Source organism: Mirounga leonina, unplaced genomic scaffold, assembly GCF_011800145.1.
Source record: "Mirounga leonina isolate KUSES-001 unplaced genomic scaffold, KU_Mleo_1.0 Mir_94, whole genome shotgun sequence".
Classification (NCBI taxonomy): domain Eukaryota; kingdom Metazoa; phylum Chordata; class Mammalia; order Carnivora; family Phocidae; genus Mirounga; species Mirounga leonina.
The window spans coordinates 45,151,754-45,167,806 of record NW_023270855.1 but is presented as its reverse complement, the minus strand read 5'-3'; positions in this window follow the sequence as shown (position 1 = coordinate 45,167,806).

The window sequence follows — 16,053 nt, the reverse complement described above, 5'->3', positions numbered from 1 at the left end:
CAACCGGGTGTGAGGATACAGAGCCCCAGCCCCTGGACTGGAGGACCTGGTGGAAACCTGAGTCTTCTCCTCTACTGATGATGTGCCTCGGGAACAGCCCCGCCTGGAGGAGAGGGGGCCCCTAAGACCTCAAACATTTGCCCCACAGCTGCCTGTTCCTCCCTGGCCCTTACCACAGACACATTTGCTTGCTTCCCTAGTGTCCTATTTCCTGTGTTCTTAGGAAACACATCAGCCAGCCTCCATGTGCCTAGGGTTGTTTTTGTGTTGTTGGTGGTTTTTCTTCTTTTAATTTTTCTTTTTGACATGAAAGTCACATAAAATTCAGTGGCACTTAATTCCCAGTGTTGTACAGCCAACACGTGTCTAGTTCCAGAACATTTTCATCACCTCAAAAGGAAACCCTGTCCCCATTAACTGTCAATCCTGTTACCCTTCTCCCCAGCCCCTGGCAGCCACTAATCTGCTTTCTGGCTCTGGGTTTGTCTGTTCTGGACATGCCATATAAATGGGATCATACATGTGGCCTTTTGTGTCTGGCTTCTTTCACTCAACATGCCTGCAAGGTTCATCGACCTACATGAATCAGACTTTGATTCCTTAAAGGTGAATAATACTCCACTGTATGGATGGACCGGTTTGCTTATCCGTCCATCCGCTGATGGATGCTTGGGTTGTTTCTTCCTTGTGGCTGTTGTGAGTAGTGTTGCTGTTGCGAATGTGCCCCTACACATTTTTGTTTAAACGTGTTTTCAATTCTCTTGGGTTGTGCCTTGTTTTTAATGCGCAGAGATGGTGCCCGGCTGCCACCCACACTTTGTCAAGGCCGTCGTGTTGCTCTCATCACCGCGCCCCTCAGTAACACCAAGGTGCTCTCAACTGCTCACTCCTAGGGGCACGTCTGAGCTTTCCTTTGGGCCTTGGTCCTGAGGCAGAAGCACTGGCCACTGGATGTATCAGAGATTCCCCACGGCCCTGCCAGGGAGAACCTCCCCCAGTGCAGTGATCCCACCAATCCCCTTTGATGCCCGCCCCCCGCTGCCCCATACTCAACAACCCAGCCATAAATGGCTTTATCACTTGGGATGGACTCTGCCTGCCCTATCAGCTTGGACACCGTTTTCCCCACCTCAAGTTTCACAGCCTTTCTGCAGGAATCACAGCCTGAGCCCACCCAACCGAAGCACAGCCACAAATCCACCATGTGACAAGCCACCCACCAGCAGGCATGTGGCCACCAGCTGGGAGTGAATCACGTGTGACTAGTAAGCCAGTCTCGAGATGGCCACTGTTTCACAGGAAGTAGGCTCATTTGGGTGCTGCAGAACAATGCCCTGGTTGAATAAATCAGCAGTTCCCAGAAAATTTTCCACAAATTGCCAGATATTAATGAACAAAGAGTGGCTGTTGGAGTCATAGGTTTTGGGGAACGTCTTGGGCAGAGCCAAGCAAGCTCCTTTCAGCAGGACTGCTCAGCACAAATGGACATGGTATGGAGAAGCTCTGCAGGGTCTGCAGGACACACGCGGGAAGTGGACGACGAACACAGCCAGGAAGTCGTCACAGGATGGAGGGGAGGGAGGATAGGAGTGGACCTCGTAGAGGCCAGCAGGTGGCCAGGGCAGCTGGCCCAAGCACTGAGTGGCCAGGGCAGGGCTTATTGTCCTTCACACACTCACACACACACACCCCAATCCTCAGAAATCCTGTCACTCCACCCATTTCTGGCTATCTCCACTGCCCCTCCCCAAGTCCCAGCCATATCTCCCACCTGGATGTTGTCCAACCTCCTCCCTGAAGGGTCCTGGAACACTCTGTGCTTGCTCCCACCTCTCTGCCTGCCAGGGGCCCTCTCCCCACCGCTGCTCCGTTCAGCAGCCCAGCATCAGCCAGGAATGTCCCGGCCCAGGCCTGGCACATGTTGGCAGGTCCAAGAGACAGCCCAGGAGGAAGAACGCAGGCAGTCCTGGCAGACGCCACTGTGGACACCTGCCTATGTTGTCTGCAAGTGTCAGAACGCTCGGTCACTGTGCTTGCCCGCCCCCCCCCGGAATGCCAACAGGACCCTGCTGTACTGCAAGGAGTGGGAACTTCACAGCCCCAGGCCAATGGGCACTGGGGGTCCTGGAAATTGAAAATGATCACAATATGTATTGGCTTTCCCCTTTGGCCTAGCTGAGCCCGTTAGATTTACATTTCCCCACAAAGAAAGCTACTCAGAGAGAGGCAGGCAGTCTTGCCTCTTGGTCCTGTCTGTCCAGCACCTGACATGGCTTCCTTGATTTGAACCACGCTGATCCAACCCCAGTCAGTTCAGACTTGCCAACTGGATGCAAGAGGCTGAAGGGCTCCTGGAGTCAGAGGAGGGGGGGTGTCTCCCTAGGTCAAGGGACAGAGGCAGGGGGATCAGGATTCTGAGGGCCACAGGGGCTCCACTGCCTCATCCCCGACCCTCTCCAAGGGCTGCTGCTGGTCCCCGGAGAGCCAGGGAGGAGGAGGATTGCTGAAGAATTCAAAAGTTCATTTCACCCCCAAGTCATGCTCACATGCTGAGATTACAATGCAATTAGTTGGGAAAAGGAAGGAAAGATTCATTTCCATTAATTTGATTTCCTTAAGTACTTTGATATTTTGGGTACTTTTTTCAAGGACCAGAAAATAAAGGGACTATTAGTGTGTTATGAAAAATACAATACTCCCAATGAATTACGGCTGCTACAATAAATGTCATTTTTAAAACCATAGCATTCTTGGGGCGCCTGGGAGGCTCAGTCGTTAGGCATCTGCAGGGTCCTGGGATTGAGCCCCGCATTCCCTGCTTCTCCCTCTCCCGCTCCCCCACTTGTGTTCCCTCTCTCGCTGTGTTTCTCTCTGTCAAATAAATAGGAAACACAAGCAGGGGGAGTGGGAGAGGGAGAAGCAGGCTTCCCGCAGAGCGGGAAGCCCAATGTAGAGCTCAATCCCAGGACCCCGGGATCATGACCTGAGCAGAAGGCAGACGCTTAACGACTGAGCCACCCAGGCGCCCCTAAAGATTTTATTTTATTTGTACGAGAGAGAGAGAGCACGCACAAGCAGGGGGAGCGGCAGGCAGAGGAGAAGCAGGCTCCCCGCTGAGGAAGGAGCCCAATGTGGGACTTGATCCCAAGACCCTGGGATCATGACCTGAGCAGAAGGCAGACGCTTAATGACTGAGCCACCCAGGCGCCCCATTCAATAAAATCTTAAAAAAACAAAAAAACAAAAAAAACCCATAGCATTCTTACACTAGGAGTTTGTGGGAGAGAGATCAGCACCCTATGCCCCATCCCTGTCGTATATATTCTGAAAAGCTCTCTGAAACACAGCTCTCTAGAGATGGGCCCCCTTGTCAGTGTGTGTTTTGTTTTGAGTGTCGTGTCCAAGCACGATTCCGCACCCTTACTGTCTGTGCAACATGGAGTTGAGTCTCCATCTGCAGTTAGTCACACTCTGTGCAGAGTGAGTGTGTGGTCCTGAGGAGATTCTGCTACTATAGAGTTCTGCACACAAATGCTCCCCTAAAGGGTTAAGTACAAACTGCTCAGAAGTATGGCTTTGAACCGGAAGTGTATCTCCTCTTCTGTCTTCATCTGCATGTGTCACCAGTTGCTGTGGGCATCTCGGGCTCCTCCATCCTCGGCCACCAGGGGGCGTGGCGGCTCGGGCAGCGTTCCCACCAGGTTGAGCGACCTGAGTCCAGCGCCTGGCTGGGAAAGATGGGCTGGAAGTTGCCAGTCTCCAGTGCGGCCTGGCCTTGTCCTCATTTGCAGGGATGCGGAATAACCTTCACCACAGAGTCTCTCAGGTCCTCTCCTGTATCATGTGGGATAGGAGATGCTGATCTCCAGGTGTTAGGGCTGCACCATTCCCTCCTTTACTTGCCAAACATTTATTTGGCACATACTTGATGCTGAATGTTGGGGACACAGCAGGAGCCATATCAAGCAAAGTCCCTGCCCTCAGGGAGTGGACATTCTACCAGGAGTGTGACAATGGGCCTCAAGTAGGAGTGAGCCATGCCCCACTTATGAGATGAGAGCAGTATACTTGTAGGATGGGAAACTAGGGACAGGTGGGGGACACTGTGACAGGACAGAGGGGAGACCTCCCTCAGCCAGCCAGTCAGAGCTGGATGATGTTTCAACTTCTGCTATGTAGACACCAAGACTGTGGGAAGGGAATGGGCCAGCCCTGGTGTCTGCTACTCAAGGGGATACTGGGAGGGCATCGGAACTGCCAGCCCTCCGGTGGCATTCTGCCTTGAGTCATGTCGGGGGGACACTGATGGGTGGGGAAAGTGGCTGAGCCCCCATTTCCAGAAGAGGGATCAAATCCCTGGATCCTCTCAGGTCCTTCTCCCCCCACCATACTCAGGCCAATATCCCAGAAACAAACTGGGGGTGAGGGTGGTGCAAACAGGGCTAAATGTGCACAGGGGTGTGGGTCAGACGGTGACAATAACAAAGATGGGGTCAGTGACTTGTATAATGTAGACTCCCAACAGCAGGTGACCAGGGGCCAGGGCACTCCTGACATCACCATGAACCAACCAGAGCAGATATCCGAGGACTCCTAACGCCCTGCCCAGCAGTGACCACACTGTTTCCTGAGCCACCCCCTCCCCAGGAAAAGGGAATTCATCTCTTAAAGAAGTTCTTCCTGCCTCCAGAATGTTCCTCTGTCCTCTGGTGCCAACAGAAGGAAGTCCCAGCTGGGCCACACCCAAATCCCTCATTCACAGGATGTGTTTCCCTCTTAGCATCTAGTTCTCCTCAGATCCAAAAGCTTAAGGAGATTACTTTTGAGGGATTATTTACCCCTCCCTGACTGTGTCCTGAAATGGCCACAAGCCACACTTGTGGTTGGCCTGGCTGTGGGACACCCACACGCCTTGACTGCAGAGAGCGGGGCCCGGTGGGCTTTGCACGTAGGGACGCCACGGCAGTGTCCACTCAGTCCCTGTGATGGGAAGAGCAGCCCATGGCCACATCACCTCTCTCTGGATTCTTCCAGCCTTCACACCTTACCTTGGTACTCACAGCCAGTGAGGACAGTGGTTGAGTGCGGAACATTCTCCCCTCCCTTCTCTTAATTCCCGTGAAAAAGGCCAGAACCTAGATCCGTCTGAGAAACAGGATACAACACGATACACGTTTGTGTTGCAGGGAACATCAGAGGCATTTCAATCAACATCATGTGGGCATCTAACAAGAGTTGGGGCACCCAAAAGAATCACCGGTTCAAGGTCACAGTTTGGAGCCAAAGCGGATTTTTGAAACTGGTTCATCTCTCTCTCCCAAGCCACACCAGATTCTAACCTTCACATTTGACCAGTTCCTCCAAAGACACCAAGCCATGGGGTCGTGTGAAATGGATTACTCAGGGCGCCTGGGTGGCTCAGATGGTTAAGCGTCTGCCTTCGGCTCAGGTCATGATCTCAGGGTCCTGGGATCGAGTCCCGCATCGGGCTCTCTGCTCCTTGGGAGCCTGCTTCTCCCTCTGCCTCTCTCTCTGTCTCTCATGAATAAATAAATAAAATCTTTAAAAAAAAAAAAATGCATTACTCAAACCCGGACTGACGCCTAGCGGTGGCTTGGCACACGGAAGATACTCTGACATTCTCCGATAGGTTTATACTAAAGCACTATCCATCATTGATCTGAAATTCACATCGGACTGGGCGTCTTCTGTTTTCATTTGCTAGGTCTGGCCACCCTGGAGGCTCAATAATATCTTTGAATAAAGGAACATAGGCCTGTGATCAGAGAGCTGGAATCTGACTGAGTCCCAATAAGGAATTTTACCGGCGGGAAACAGAACTCATAGGGCTCTGCAGTACTACGCTTCCTTCTTCCCATCAGAATAAAATCTCACCTCTGGGGCACCTGGTGGTTCAGTCTGTTGAGCATCTGCCTTTGGCTCGGGTCATGATCCCAGGGTCCTGGGATTGAGCCCCGCGTCGGGCTCCCTGCTCAGCGGGGAGCCTGCTTCTCCCTCTCCCTCTGCTGCTCCCCCTGCTTGTACTCTCTCTCTCTAATAAATAAATAAATAATCCTAAAAAAAATCCCACCTCCTCCCAGGCCCAAAGTATCAGCCAGCCTCTCCCACCTCATCCCTGCCCACCAGCTTGCCACTGCTCTGTCCCGTACTTGGTGCCACCTGTTCCCCTCACTATTTCCCTCTACCCAGAATGCTTGTTTCCAGTTTGACTCTGTAAGATCCAGGTCTCTGCTCAGATCCACCTGTTTGCAAGCCCATGACTCCTGCCCTGGCCAGAGGCCTCCCCAGTCACTGTGTCACACCCTTGATTATTTTTCTTCATCATCATCATCAGTAGTTGAAATTACCTGTTCAGGAGAGCCTGGGTGGCTCAGTCGTTAAGCGCCTGCCTTCAGCTCAGGTCATGATCCCAGGGTCCTGGGATCGAGCCCCACATCGGGCTCCCTGCTCCACGGGAAGCCTGCTTCTCCCTCTCCCTCTCCCCTTGCTTGTGTTCCCTCTCTCGCTGTCTCTCTCTCTGTCAAATAAATAAATAAAATCTTAAAAAAAAAAAAAGAAAGAAAATATCAGATGAGGAATAAAAAATAACTTAAAAAAAAAGAAATTACTTTGTTCATTTCTTTGTCAGTCTGTCCCCTCCCACTCGCCTTGATCACTACAGCATCCAGACACATGATCACAGGCCTCTGAGTATCCATGGGTGACAACTCCAATCAGGAACCCGGGCCTTGCACCGAAACTCCTGCCACAGCACCATTTCCCCCTATGCTGCAAGCTCCTGGCTCTCAGCATCACCTGGAGCAGGCATGAAGGTTGCCAAGACCAGGCAGTTTGAGGGACTCCTATACTAGTAAGAAGATAAATTAATCTCTTAATCTAAGCAAAAGTTGTGATTCAGCATTTCCCAACCCAGGACATGTAGAAATAAATACCCTTGGGGCGCCTGGGTGGCTCAGTCAGTTAAGCATCTGCCCTCGGCTCGGGGCATGATCCTAGGGTCCTGGGATCGAGCCCCACATCGGGCTCCCTGATCAGTGGGAAGCCTGCTTCTCCCTCCCCCACTCCCCCTGCTTGTGTTCCCTCTCGCTGTGTCTCTCTCTGTCAAATAAATAAATACAATCTTTAAAAAAAAAAAAAAAGAAAGAAAGAAATACCCTTGCTCCAAGGATCCTAGCAACTTCCCCAGTTCAAACTTCCCCAGTGCAGGAGCTTCTAGGGCTTTCTATGGTGGACAGCAAGGTGCATCATTCTCAGGAACATTCTAGAGGCTGAAACCAAACCCCACAGGACAGTCCTGAATAACTGATTGAGGCTGGTGACTTGAATCTGTGATGAGAAGCATCGCCCACCAGACCATTTGCTTTCAATTTAAGAGATCGGAGCCCATGGGCTGACTGTACCTCTGTGTGTGCACAAAATCAAAGCGGGCCTCATACGTCTGTATATGAAATAGAACCCCTCTGGAGGGACATGCGAGAGCCTGACATCACAGCCTGTGGGCGAGGAGACAGGAGGCCCGGAGTTCAAGGTGAGAGAGATGCCTTCTCCTTGGTGCCTTTGCCCAAGGCTGCCTGCTGCCTCAGGCTGCCTGACCCTTATTAGCAGGTCATTAAACATTTGTGGCATAAATTAATATACAAACAATTAGAACCAAAAGAGCAAAATGAGATGGAACACCATATTCCTCAATATACACGTCATAAATACACATACACGTGTAATGCACACATGGCCAATTACCTATAAACAGATAACTGCCTGGGTCACCCATCTCCTTGGGCACCTTTCATTCCGGGCCACCCTTGCAGTTCTCACTCTGCTTACCTGTCCACTCCCAGTCCCGGGCCTGTCTACAGGGGAGACAGAGGAGAATCTGTGCTGATCAGGTCTGTTTCTATAGTTTTTATATGTCCAGGGGAAAATCTCTTTCTCCTGGCTCTCTTGCCTACACTTCAGCAATAATCGAGGAGAAAATTCTCATAAAGAAGACCAGAGCCTTGGTGATCAGATGCGTCAGAGGCTGAGCAACAGGAAGGACAGGCCTGGCCCGGTCTGGGTGGAAGCCAAAGGCAGGGAGCCCTGGTGGCTGCTTCCCCACAGACTGGCCCAAAGGCCTTAACATGGAGGACGCAAGCAGCTCGGCCGCGGCAGCGACAGGGACATTTCCCTCGCTAAGACACATGTGTGACTCTCAGGGCACGGTCCCTGAGGGCTCAGAGCTCCTTGGGGACTGGTGAATTCCACCCAAGACAAGAGCACAAACCCTGGATCCCTGAGCTGTCTGTTCTCCCCCTGGAGCTTAAATAAGCACGAAAGTGCAGTGAATCTGGCCTTTGAGACTCAGTCAGGCTCCGCTCAGAGACCAGCTTGGCCCTCTCCTTGCTACTGAGCTAAGTCACACCCTCTCTGGGCACTCCTCCCCTGGGAAAAGTAGAAGGTGGGGACTGGCTGATTTGTTAACTTCCTCTCTGCTCTGACAGTCCCCGACGTGGGATTATCTACACGGAGAGGGGACACAGAGGGGAGAAATGAGGAGGCATTTCCAAGAAGATGGGCGACCCAGGCAGTTATCGGTTTATAGGTAATTGGCCATGTGTGTATTAAATGTGTATGTGTATTTATGACGTGTATATTGGGGAATATGGTGCTATCCTCTGGGAATGTATTATCTAATGGAGATAAGAAAGGAAGAAAGAAAGAGAGAGAGAAAGAGAGAGGAGGGAAGGGAGGAGAGGGAGGGAAAAAGGAGAGAAGGAAGGAAGGAGAGCCATCTTACCTACTTTGTGCGGTGAATTAATACAAAATGCACAAAAACTAAAGGATTATAAACAGAAAATGTTAAACACCAACACATTCGTGGCCCCAGCAGGTGGAAAGGCTTGCTTGGAGTCAGGGATTTTGTTCTTCACTCCTTGCACCTTTCCCACCTTTCCACACTGCACCCCAAAGAGCTAATTGGAAGTGGCTGGGAGGACTTTGGGGAGAGTGTGGGCAGCTGCGAAGATTTCAGGATTGGAATCCAGACCGAGGTTCTGGTTTTATTTATTTGTGACCCTGGCCAAATAAAAATCCCTGAGCCTCAGTTGCATCCCCTCCAAAACGGAGGTCTATCCCTTGACCCCATACAACTACTAAGAGAGAGGGGTGCAATCAGAGGTGACAGAAGCTGGCTTAGCCCAGGGCAGTATGGGGAAACAGCCCTTTTCAAATCGTGAACCACGGTCCACAGACTGTGAGCTCTCCAGGAGGTTAATGGGTGTTCTTAGAATAAAAGAAAACAGACCATGTTGTCAAGGAAGTTTGCAATATACCATGACAACATCCATTATCGATAGGAAAAGGTTTAGCAAAATCCTCTAGTTGAAAAAATAATTTCATAAGAGAGAAACTAATCACAGAATCCCTCTTGATATCTTGAGGCCTTCCGATGTCCTATGGAATCCAGAGTGGGACATTTTACACTGATCAATGTATCCTCATGGCGGGGATGCCTGAAATCACGGATAGTACTGAACACTGTATATACTATGACTTTTTCATATGTACACATACCTATGATAAAGTTTAATTTATAAATTAGAAAGGCACAAAAATAACTGATAATAAAATAGAATAATATAATAAAAGTTAAGTGTATTCGGTGTCTCTTTCACATTATCCCAAAATATCTTATTGTATTGTAGTTGCCCTTCTTCTTGTGATTAAGTGAGATGATAAAATTCATACATGATGAGATGAAGTGAGGTGAATGATGTAGGCATTGTGACATAGCACTGGGCTACTACTGACCTTCTGGCAATACCTCAGAAGGAGGATCATCTGTATCCAGGCCAGCATTTGTCCTCGGGTAACTGAAACCAGGGAAAACGAAACCTCAGGTAAGGGGGTTATGACACATTCCAGGAAGTAACTGGAGTGAAGGGAGGGCCAAAGAGGAGAAAGACTTTGAATGCCAAGCCAAGATTCAACCTTTGGTGATGGAGGGCTTAAAAATTTTTCTTTTTCTTCTTAATTACAAAACCAATAGAATACAACCTCCTTAAAAATGGAAGTTTCTTGAGTAGGGGTGTGACATGGTTCTTGATTGAAGAGAAATCAGTCTAACAGTTTGTGTGTAATTGATTACGAGAGAGTCGCTAAGAGCATTTTTGGGAATGGGTGGTATTGACAGAAATCAAAAGAACAGACAGAAAAGCAAGGGGACAAATCATAATGTTGAGCAACTAACTTTGAGTTTGATGAATGATGTTAAAGCAATCTCCAAAGATTTGAGAGCTTTCAACCTGGAACACCAGGCAAGTGATGTTAGTGCAGAAGAAAAGAGTGACAAAGGGAAGCAGGTTGAAAGGATAGGGTTCCCTCTCCCTTTTTCTGCCATTGTGGTGTGTGCAGCTGACTCTGTGCACAGACCTCTTGTCTTCTTACACAACTTTTAGGATCAAGGGCTTCCTGGTTGAGAAACAGAAGTAGAATCATCCCATTCCCCATGGATTCCGATAAAAACTGGTAATAAAATCAGGTATAACTCCAAGAGGAGACATTGGAGAAGAACCATACTGATGTATCGCTTACGAGATGGCACACATATTTATACTGTATCAAGGTCACTAACATCTTACCATGTCATGTTGAAAAGGTCACCACTCTCTCTGGACAGTTGGATGTGTTTTATTAGGAAAATAATTTTCTTCTCTTTGTTTCTTTGCTTCTGCACTAGTAGGTTGGTTCAGTAATAAATATATGAGAGCTTTTGTTTGAAAAAAAAAAAAAGAATGGAGAATGGGTTAAAGAGAAAGACATCAAATTTTGTCTGAAACATATGTAGCTGTTGAGTTTCGGTCACATCCCATCTAGAAGGGAAGGAGATCCCAGACAGGAACTCAGGCAGACTGGAAATACAAATCTGGGAGTTCCTAAGAGTTCTACTCCTTGAAGGGATTCATTCTCTGAAGAAACATAGCAAGCACAGAGTAATAGCAAGAGATGAGATGGCAGAATTTCCAGGTAGAAGTTGGACGAAGACTGAACAGGAGACCAGAAGAGGCAAGTTCCCCAGAAACCATGAAAGACATTTCAAGGAGTAGGGAGTGTCTTGGAGAATATGCAGACCAAGAAGAGTTCCTGCAAGGGGAATCACTCCGTTCTCAGTAATTTGAGAGAAGGATTTTAGTGGCAGGATTAGACACCAGCCTGACAGGGAGGAAGGAATTGGCAAGGGAATGAAAGCAGTGGGCCAGGTCCACAGGCATGACATGCATGTCCCTTGGAGGCAGAGAGGCAGTCACTTCAGTCGTAGGGCACAGGGCTCTTGTCTCGAGAGAGAGAGGTTGGAGGAAGGGTATGAAATGCAGTGGAATGAAGGCCCTGACCTAGGTTTTAGGCTCAGATGTAAGTGCTTGTCTAGGATGCTAAAGGCCTTCAGATCCCACAGAAGCTCAAGGGGAATTCTTCACTGGTGGTAGTAAGGAAACTCTTTCCCACCTAGCACTGCAATGGGCTCCTCCCTCTGCACAAAAAGTGGCCACACATGTCAAAGGTCAACTCCCTCCCGTTCAGAAATGCTTTCCATTCTGGTTGGGGAAGTCACCCTTTTGACTTAGTAGTCTTCTAAGCTGTAGGCATGTAGGTGTACATAATACTTTTTTGCTCCAGCAAAGGGTTATCACCAGTGCCATTTAATTATGTCAATAAGAACCAGATAAGATTTGTTACTACAGTCTAGGTTTTTGACCTAGAGACTAAAGAAGCCTGACAGCAAGGGCTCCTGGGCTCCATCTGGACTCAATTCCAGATTTTCTAGGCATCCAACACCAATGAAACTACATTGCTCCCCACCCCTGGATACTTCAGGTGCTCCCTGACTTTCTCTTGTGGGGAGCAGGAGGATGACTTAGGCCAACCTCTTGATTTGGTAGTGTCTATTTCTCTCTGAAAAGACACTGACTTTTTACTATCCTTTCCCTGGGAGACCCAGAGCCAATTCCTATGACCTGCTAGAAGATGCAGGTTTCAGTAGATTAGCAATTCACATATGTGAACCTCAAAGTGCTTGGCAAACCCAAATGAATTTTGCAGTCCAACAATCTTAGGAGGCAATGATGGAAAGGGCACTTTGCTCTGGTCACCTGAACTGGCAAGTGACACTGGAGGACTTTAACTTTTGTGCTTAGTACCGTTCCCACTGGTATTAACCAGCTGTTATTCTTCACTGTTAGTGGGCACTCTTCCTTGTCCAAGACCCTAACACCAGTAGGGGGTCTCTGCAGGCTGGCACCCACCAGGCCCTCATTTTTCTAACTACCACTGAGGCCTTGCCTTCCTTGCTGCCTGTGCAGTCACCTGGCTCAGTTCCCGTTTCCCTATTTGGATGTGAATGTCACTTAGCCAGTTTGCCCACATGATTTCCCAGACCCAGGAAGGGACACGCCTTGATGCAGAGAGATGCAATCACTACTACCACTGTGGAAAGGAAAGCCATCCTTGGTATGGGTCACATGCCCTTCTTTTCATTTTTTATGTCAGAAGCTGTGCTTGTGTCATCCATTTTGGCGGCGCATTTCACTTCCTCTGATGAATGCCCATTTGCCTTGGACTCTTCCAGGATACAATTTCCCAGGCAATAGGGCTCTTGTTTATGTTTAGATGCCAGGCTTCTCGGACATCCCTTAATCCAACATCTCTGCCTCCAGGCAATGCCTTTTTCCAGAGAATAAAGAAATTCTGTACATTCTTAAAATAAAAAGTGAAACATAATTATAGGTCCTGACATTTCTAGGGATCAGTCTGGGAATTACACAAGACAGCCTTGAAATAACCTCACTTCATTTGTAATCTCCCTTTGACAAAGTTAATTTCGGTGGCCTTGACCCTGGTTATGGTCCCCCACTTGCCCTTTGCTCTTGGAGTTAGGGGACTCTAGCAGACCTGTATCCAGAAATTTCCCATGGCTTGCCTAAGAGAGAGATAAGGCTCAGGAAGTTTTTGGTTCCTAACACGTCTCAACTTGGCACAAGGACTCAAGGGGATAGGCACCTCTTCTTCTCCCCGTTCCTGCACATAGGCCCAAAGTGAGATTAAGGCAATGCAAGTTTAGGATCCAGCCATAGAGTAGGAGTGGGATGTGAACAAGTCACAGTTGCCCTGTAAGTCTCTCCATTTCTCATGTATAAAATGAAGCGTTGGACAATGAGCTGCTCTTTGATCCCAGTTCAATTCAGTCACTATAAAAGCACTGAGGGACTACTTACACGAATAAGGCTGGATCCCTGCTCTCAGAAAGCATCCTGCTTAGTGACTGGAATGAAAGGAAAAGCTCCTGAGTCCTACTGTGCACCGTGTGCACAACCTTTGAGACTGGTGTTCTCATTTCTGATATGGCTGAGGAATGTAACTAGCCTAGCTCCTGTGGGTTCAACTGCAGCTCTGCTAGCCACCAAATTCTGAGTGGTTATTGTCACCCAGACTGGCTCAGACACTTGCAGAATGTGGTAAGTGTTACAACAGAGGTGCAAACAAGGGGCTCTGGGAACACATTGTCTTCATGTTTCCAGTGGCTTCCTTCCCTAACCAAGGACTCTGTCAACCTTGCCACTTGAGTCCAGGCTGAGTTCAGTCAGGGAATCAGGCCCCACAGGGCTGCCTGCCAACCTCCCATTCCTGTGACTCTCAGGATTTATCCTTTACTTTTCTTCCAGGAATAACAGCCCACTTGTAACAATAACAATAATCCCTTACACCACCGCTTCATGGTTTACAAAACAGTTTCACATCATTTAATCACATTCCCACAATATCTTCTTGGTATCTCTTTAGTATAACATTCTGCCTTGCCTGACAGGCCTGTTTCCCTTTATTGCATTCATCTTGGCTCACAAGTTCCATCCTGTAATTCAGGTATCTCAGTACCTTGCACATTTCTGTGCACAAGGTGGGGGAGATAAAAGTTTGCCGTATTGAATCCTCACTGTGTTGTGGGTCTTTCTCATGGCTGCTTTCTTCACCCCTTTGATTCAATGGTTGTTTGGTTGTCTGCTAAGGGCAAAGCTGGGTTCTTTCTTTCTTCCTTGCTTTCTAAGTAATCTCCACACCCAATGTGGGGCTCAAACTCATGACCCTGAAATCAAGAGTCACATGTTTTTCCGATTGAACCGGCCAGGTGTCCCAGAGCTAGGTTCTTAAAAAGATTTTATTTTTAAGTAACCGCAATACCTGATGTGGGGCTTGAACTTACAACCCTGAGATCAGGAGTCCTATGTTCTACCAACTGAGCCAGCCAGGCTCCCCAAAGCTGGGTTCTTTGAGAGGGAAATCAGGCAAGGAGTTCAGATCGACAGTGGGGAAGACAGAGGCAAAGGACTCTGACACCTGGTGGGCCATGGTACGTCTTACAGCAGAGATGCAAACACTGTGCAGTTTGAGTGACTGATGAATTTCGTCTGGGGGTGGCTGGGAAGCAGGAATGCTTCTTGGAAGGGACCCACCCAGTAGAGAAGGAAAGGGGCTGAAGAACTGGACAGGGGTCAGAATCAGGAATGGCCACAGATTTGATTGACCCTTGGGAAAGAGAAGAGAGCTGCACAGAAAAACACTCTCAAAAAAAGAGGAAAGAGGGCTAAATGGGGAGCTTTTCCAAAAAGGAAGTATTTAACTCCCCAAAATTTTCTAGGAAAGAGTCAAATGGTCACAGTTCCTAAGAAAAGGGGAACCATTACTGCAACACAGACACTGCTTAGAAAAAGTTCAGGGAGCACAACTACCTGACATTTTGTTAGTAAAAGGGATGGGGGGCATCCATCTCCTGCGATTCCTCTCTGGAGAAAAGAGAGGGGCTTGAAGTCACAAGTTTCTCCTCTGGTCGGGGGAGGGACATACAAGGCAGGAATTTCCCGAGTTATCTTTAGATATGAAGGCCACGGCACATAGCCCCCACTGCCCCTCAGCCAAGGGAGGGAGAGGGCCAGCGGCCCCTATAGTGCTCAGAAAAGAGCTGGGGTATGCTCCCCAAAATACTGTCCAGGAAAGGAAGTGGGCCCTGAGTTCCTCCAAGTCTCCTTAGTAAAGGGGGCAAGGGCCTGAACCTCTACCAATTTTCTTAGAAAACAGAGCTAGGGTTGCAAATCTACAAAATCACCCTCAGCCTGGCAATTCTCGGAAAAGCGGGCAGGGCAAGACTCGCCAAAACTTTCTTCAGAAGAGGGCCAGAGCAAGAACCTCCAAGATTCTCTTTAGGAGAGGGACTACGGCAAGATTCCTGGATTCTCCTCAGAATGGGGGCTAGGAAACGGATTCCGAAGATTCTCCTCAGAACGGGGGCCAGGGACAAGAATCCCCAAGATTCTTATCAGAAGAGGTCGAACCCACAACTCTTGTCATAAAAGAGCGCAAGGGATAACGCATTCCCTCGGGAACAAGGCCGAGCCAAGGGCTGCCCAGTCTCCTCAGAGCGCGCCTCACGCGGCCCCGCCCACCGCCCGGCGTAACCGCCCCACGCCCGCCCTGCCCAGGCCCTCTCCGGTGCATTGTGGGTGGGGCGCCCCTGCTGAGCACTGCGGGGAACCCCCTGCCCAGCCAGTTGTCGGCCGCCCGGCGGCCCAGCCGAAACGCCCTCCGGGGTCCGAGCGAGCCGGCCAAGAATTGACGCGTCCCCAAGTCCCCGCCCCTCGTGGCGTTCCCGCCCCGAAGCCGAGGCCCTGCCCCCGAAGGGCCATGACTGGCCCTGAGGTCCGCTCCACTCTTTCATTGGCACACCGCTTGTCAGTCACCCCGTCCCTCCTCCTCGGGCCCGCCCAGACCGCCGGCGCGATCCCGAGGGCCAGCCGGCTCGCGCTTTCATTGGCTGTGGGGCACTGTCCGTCGTGAGGCTGGCCACGCCCTCCGTGGGAAGCGGATCCCCGGAGCCTCAGCCGGACCTCATTGGCCTGCGGTGCCGCCACTCGACGAGACGCGCCTCAACCCGGAAGTGTGCGAGGCGAAATCTGCCTAGCAACCGGGGAAGCCGGGCTGCGAAGCGGGCAATTTCAGTGTGAGAAGGAG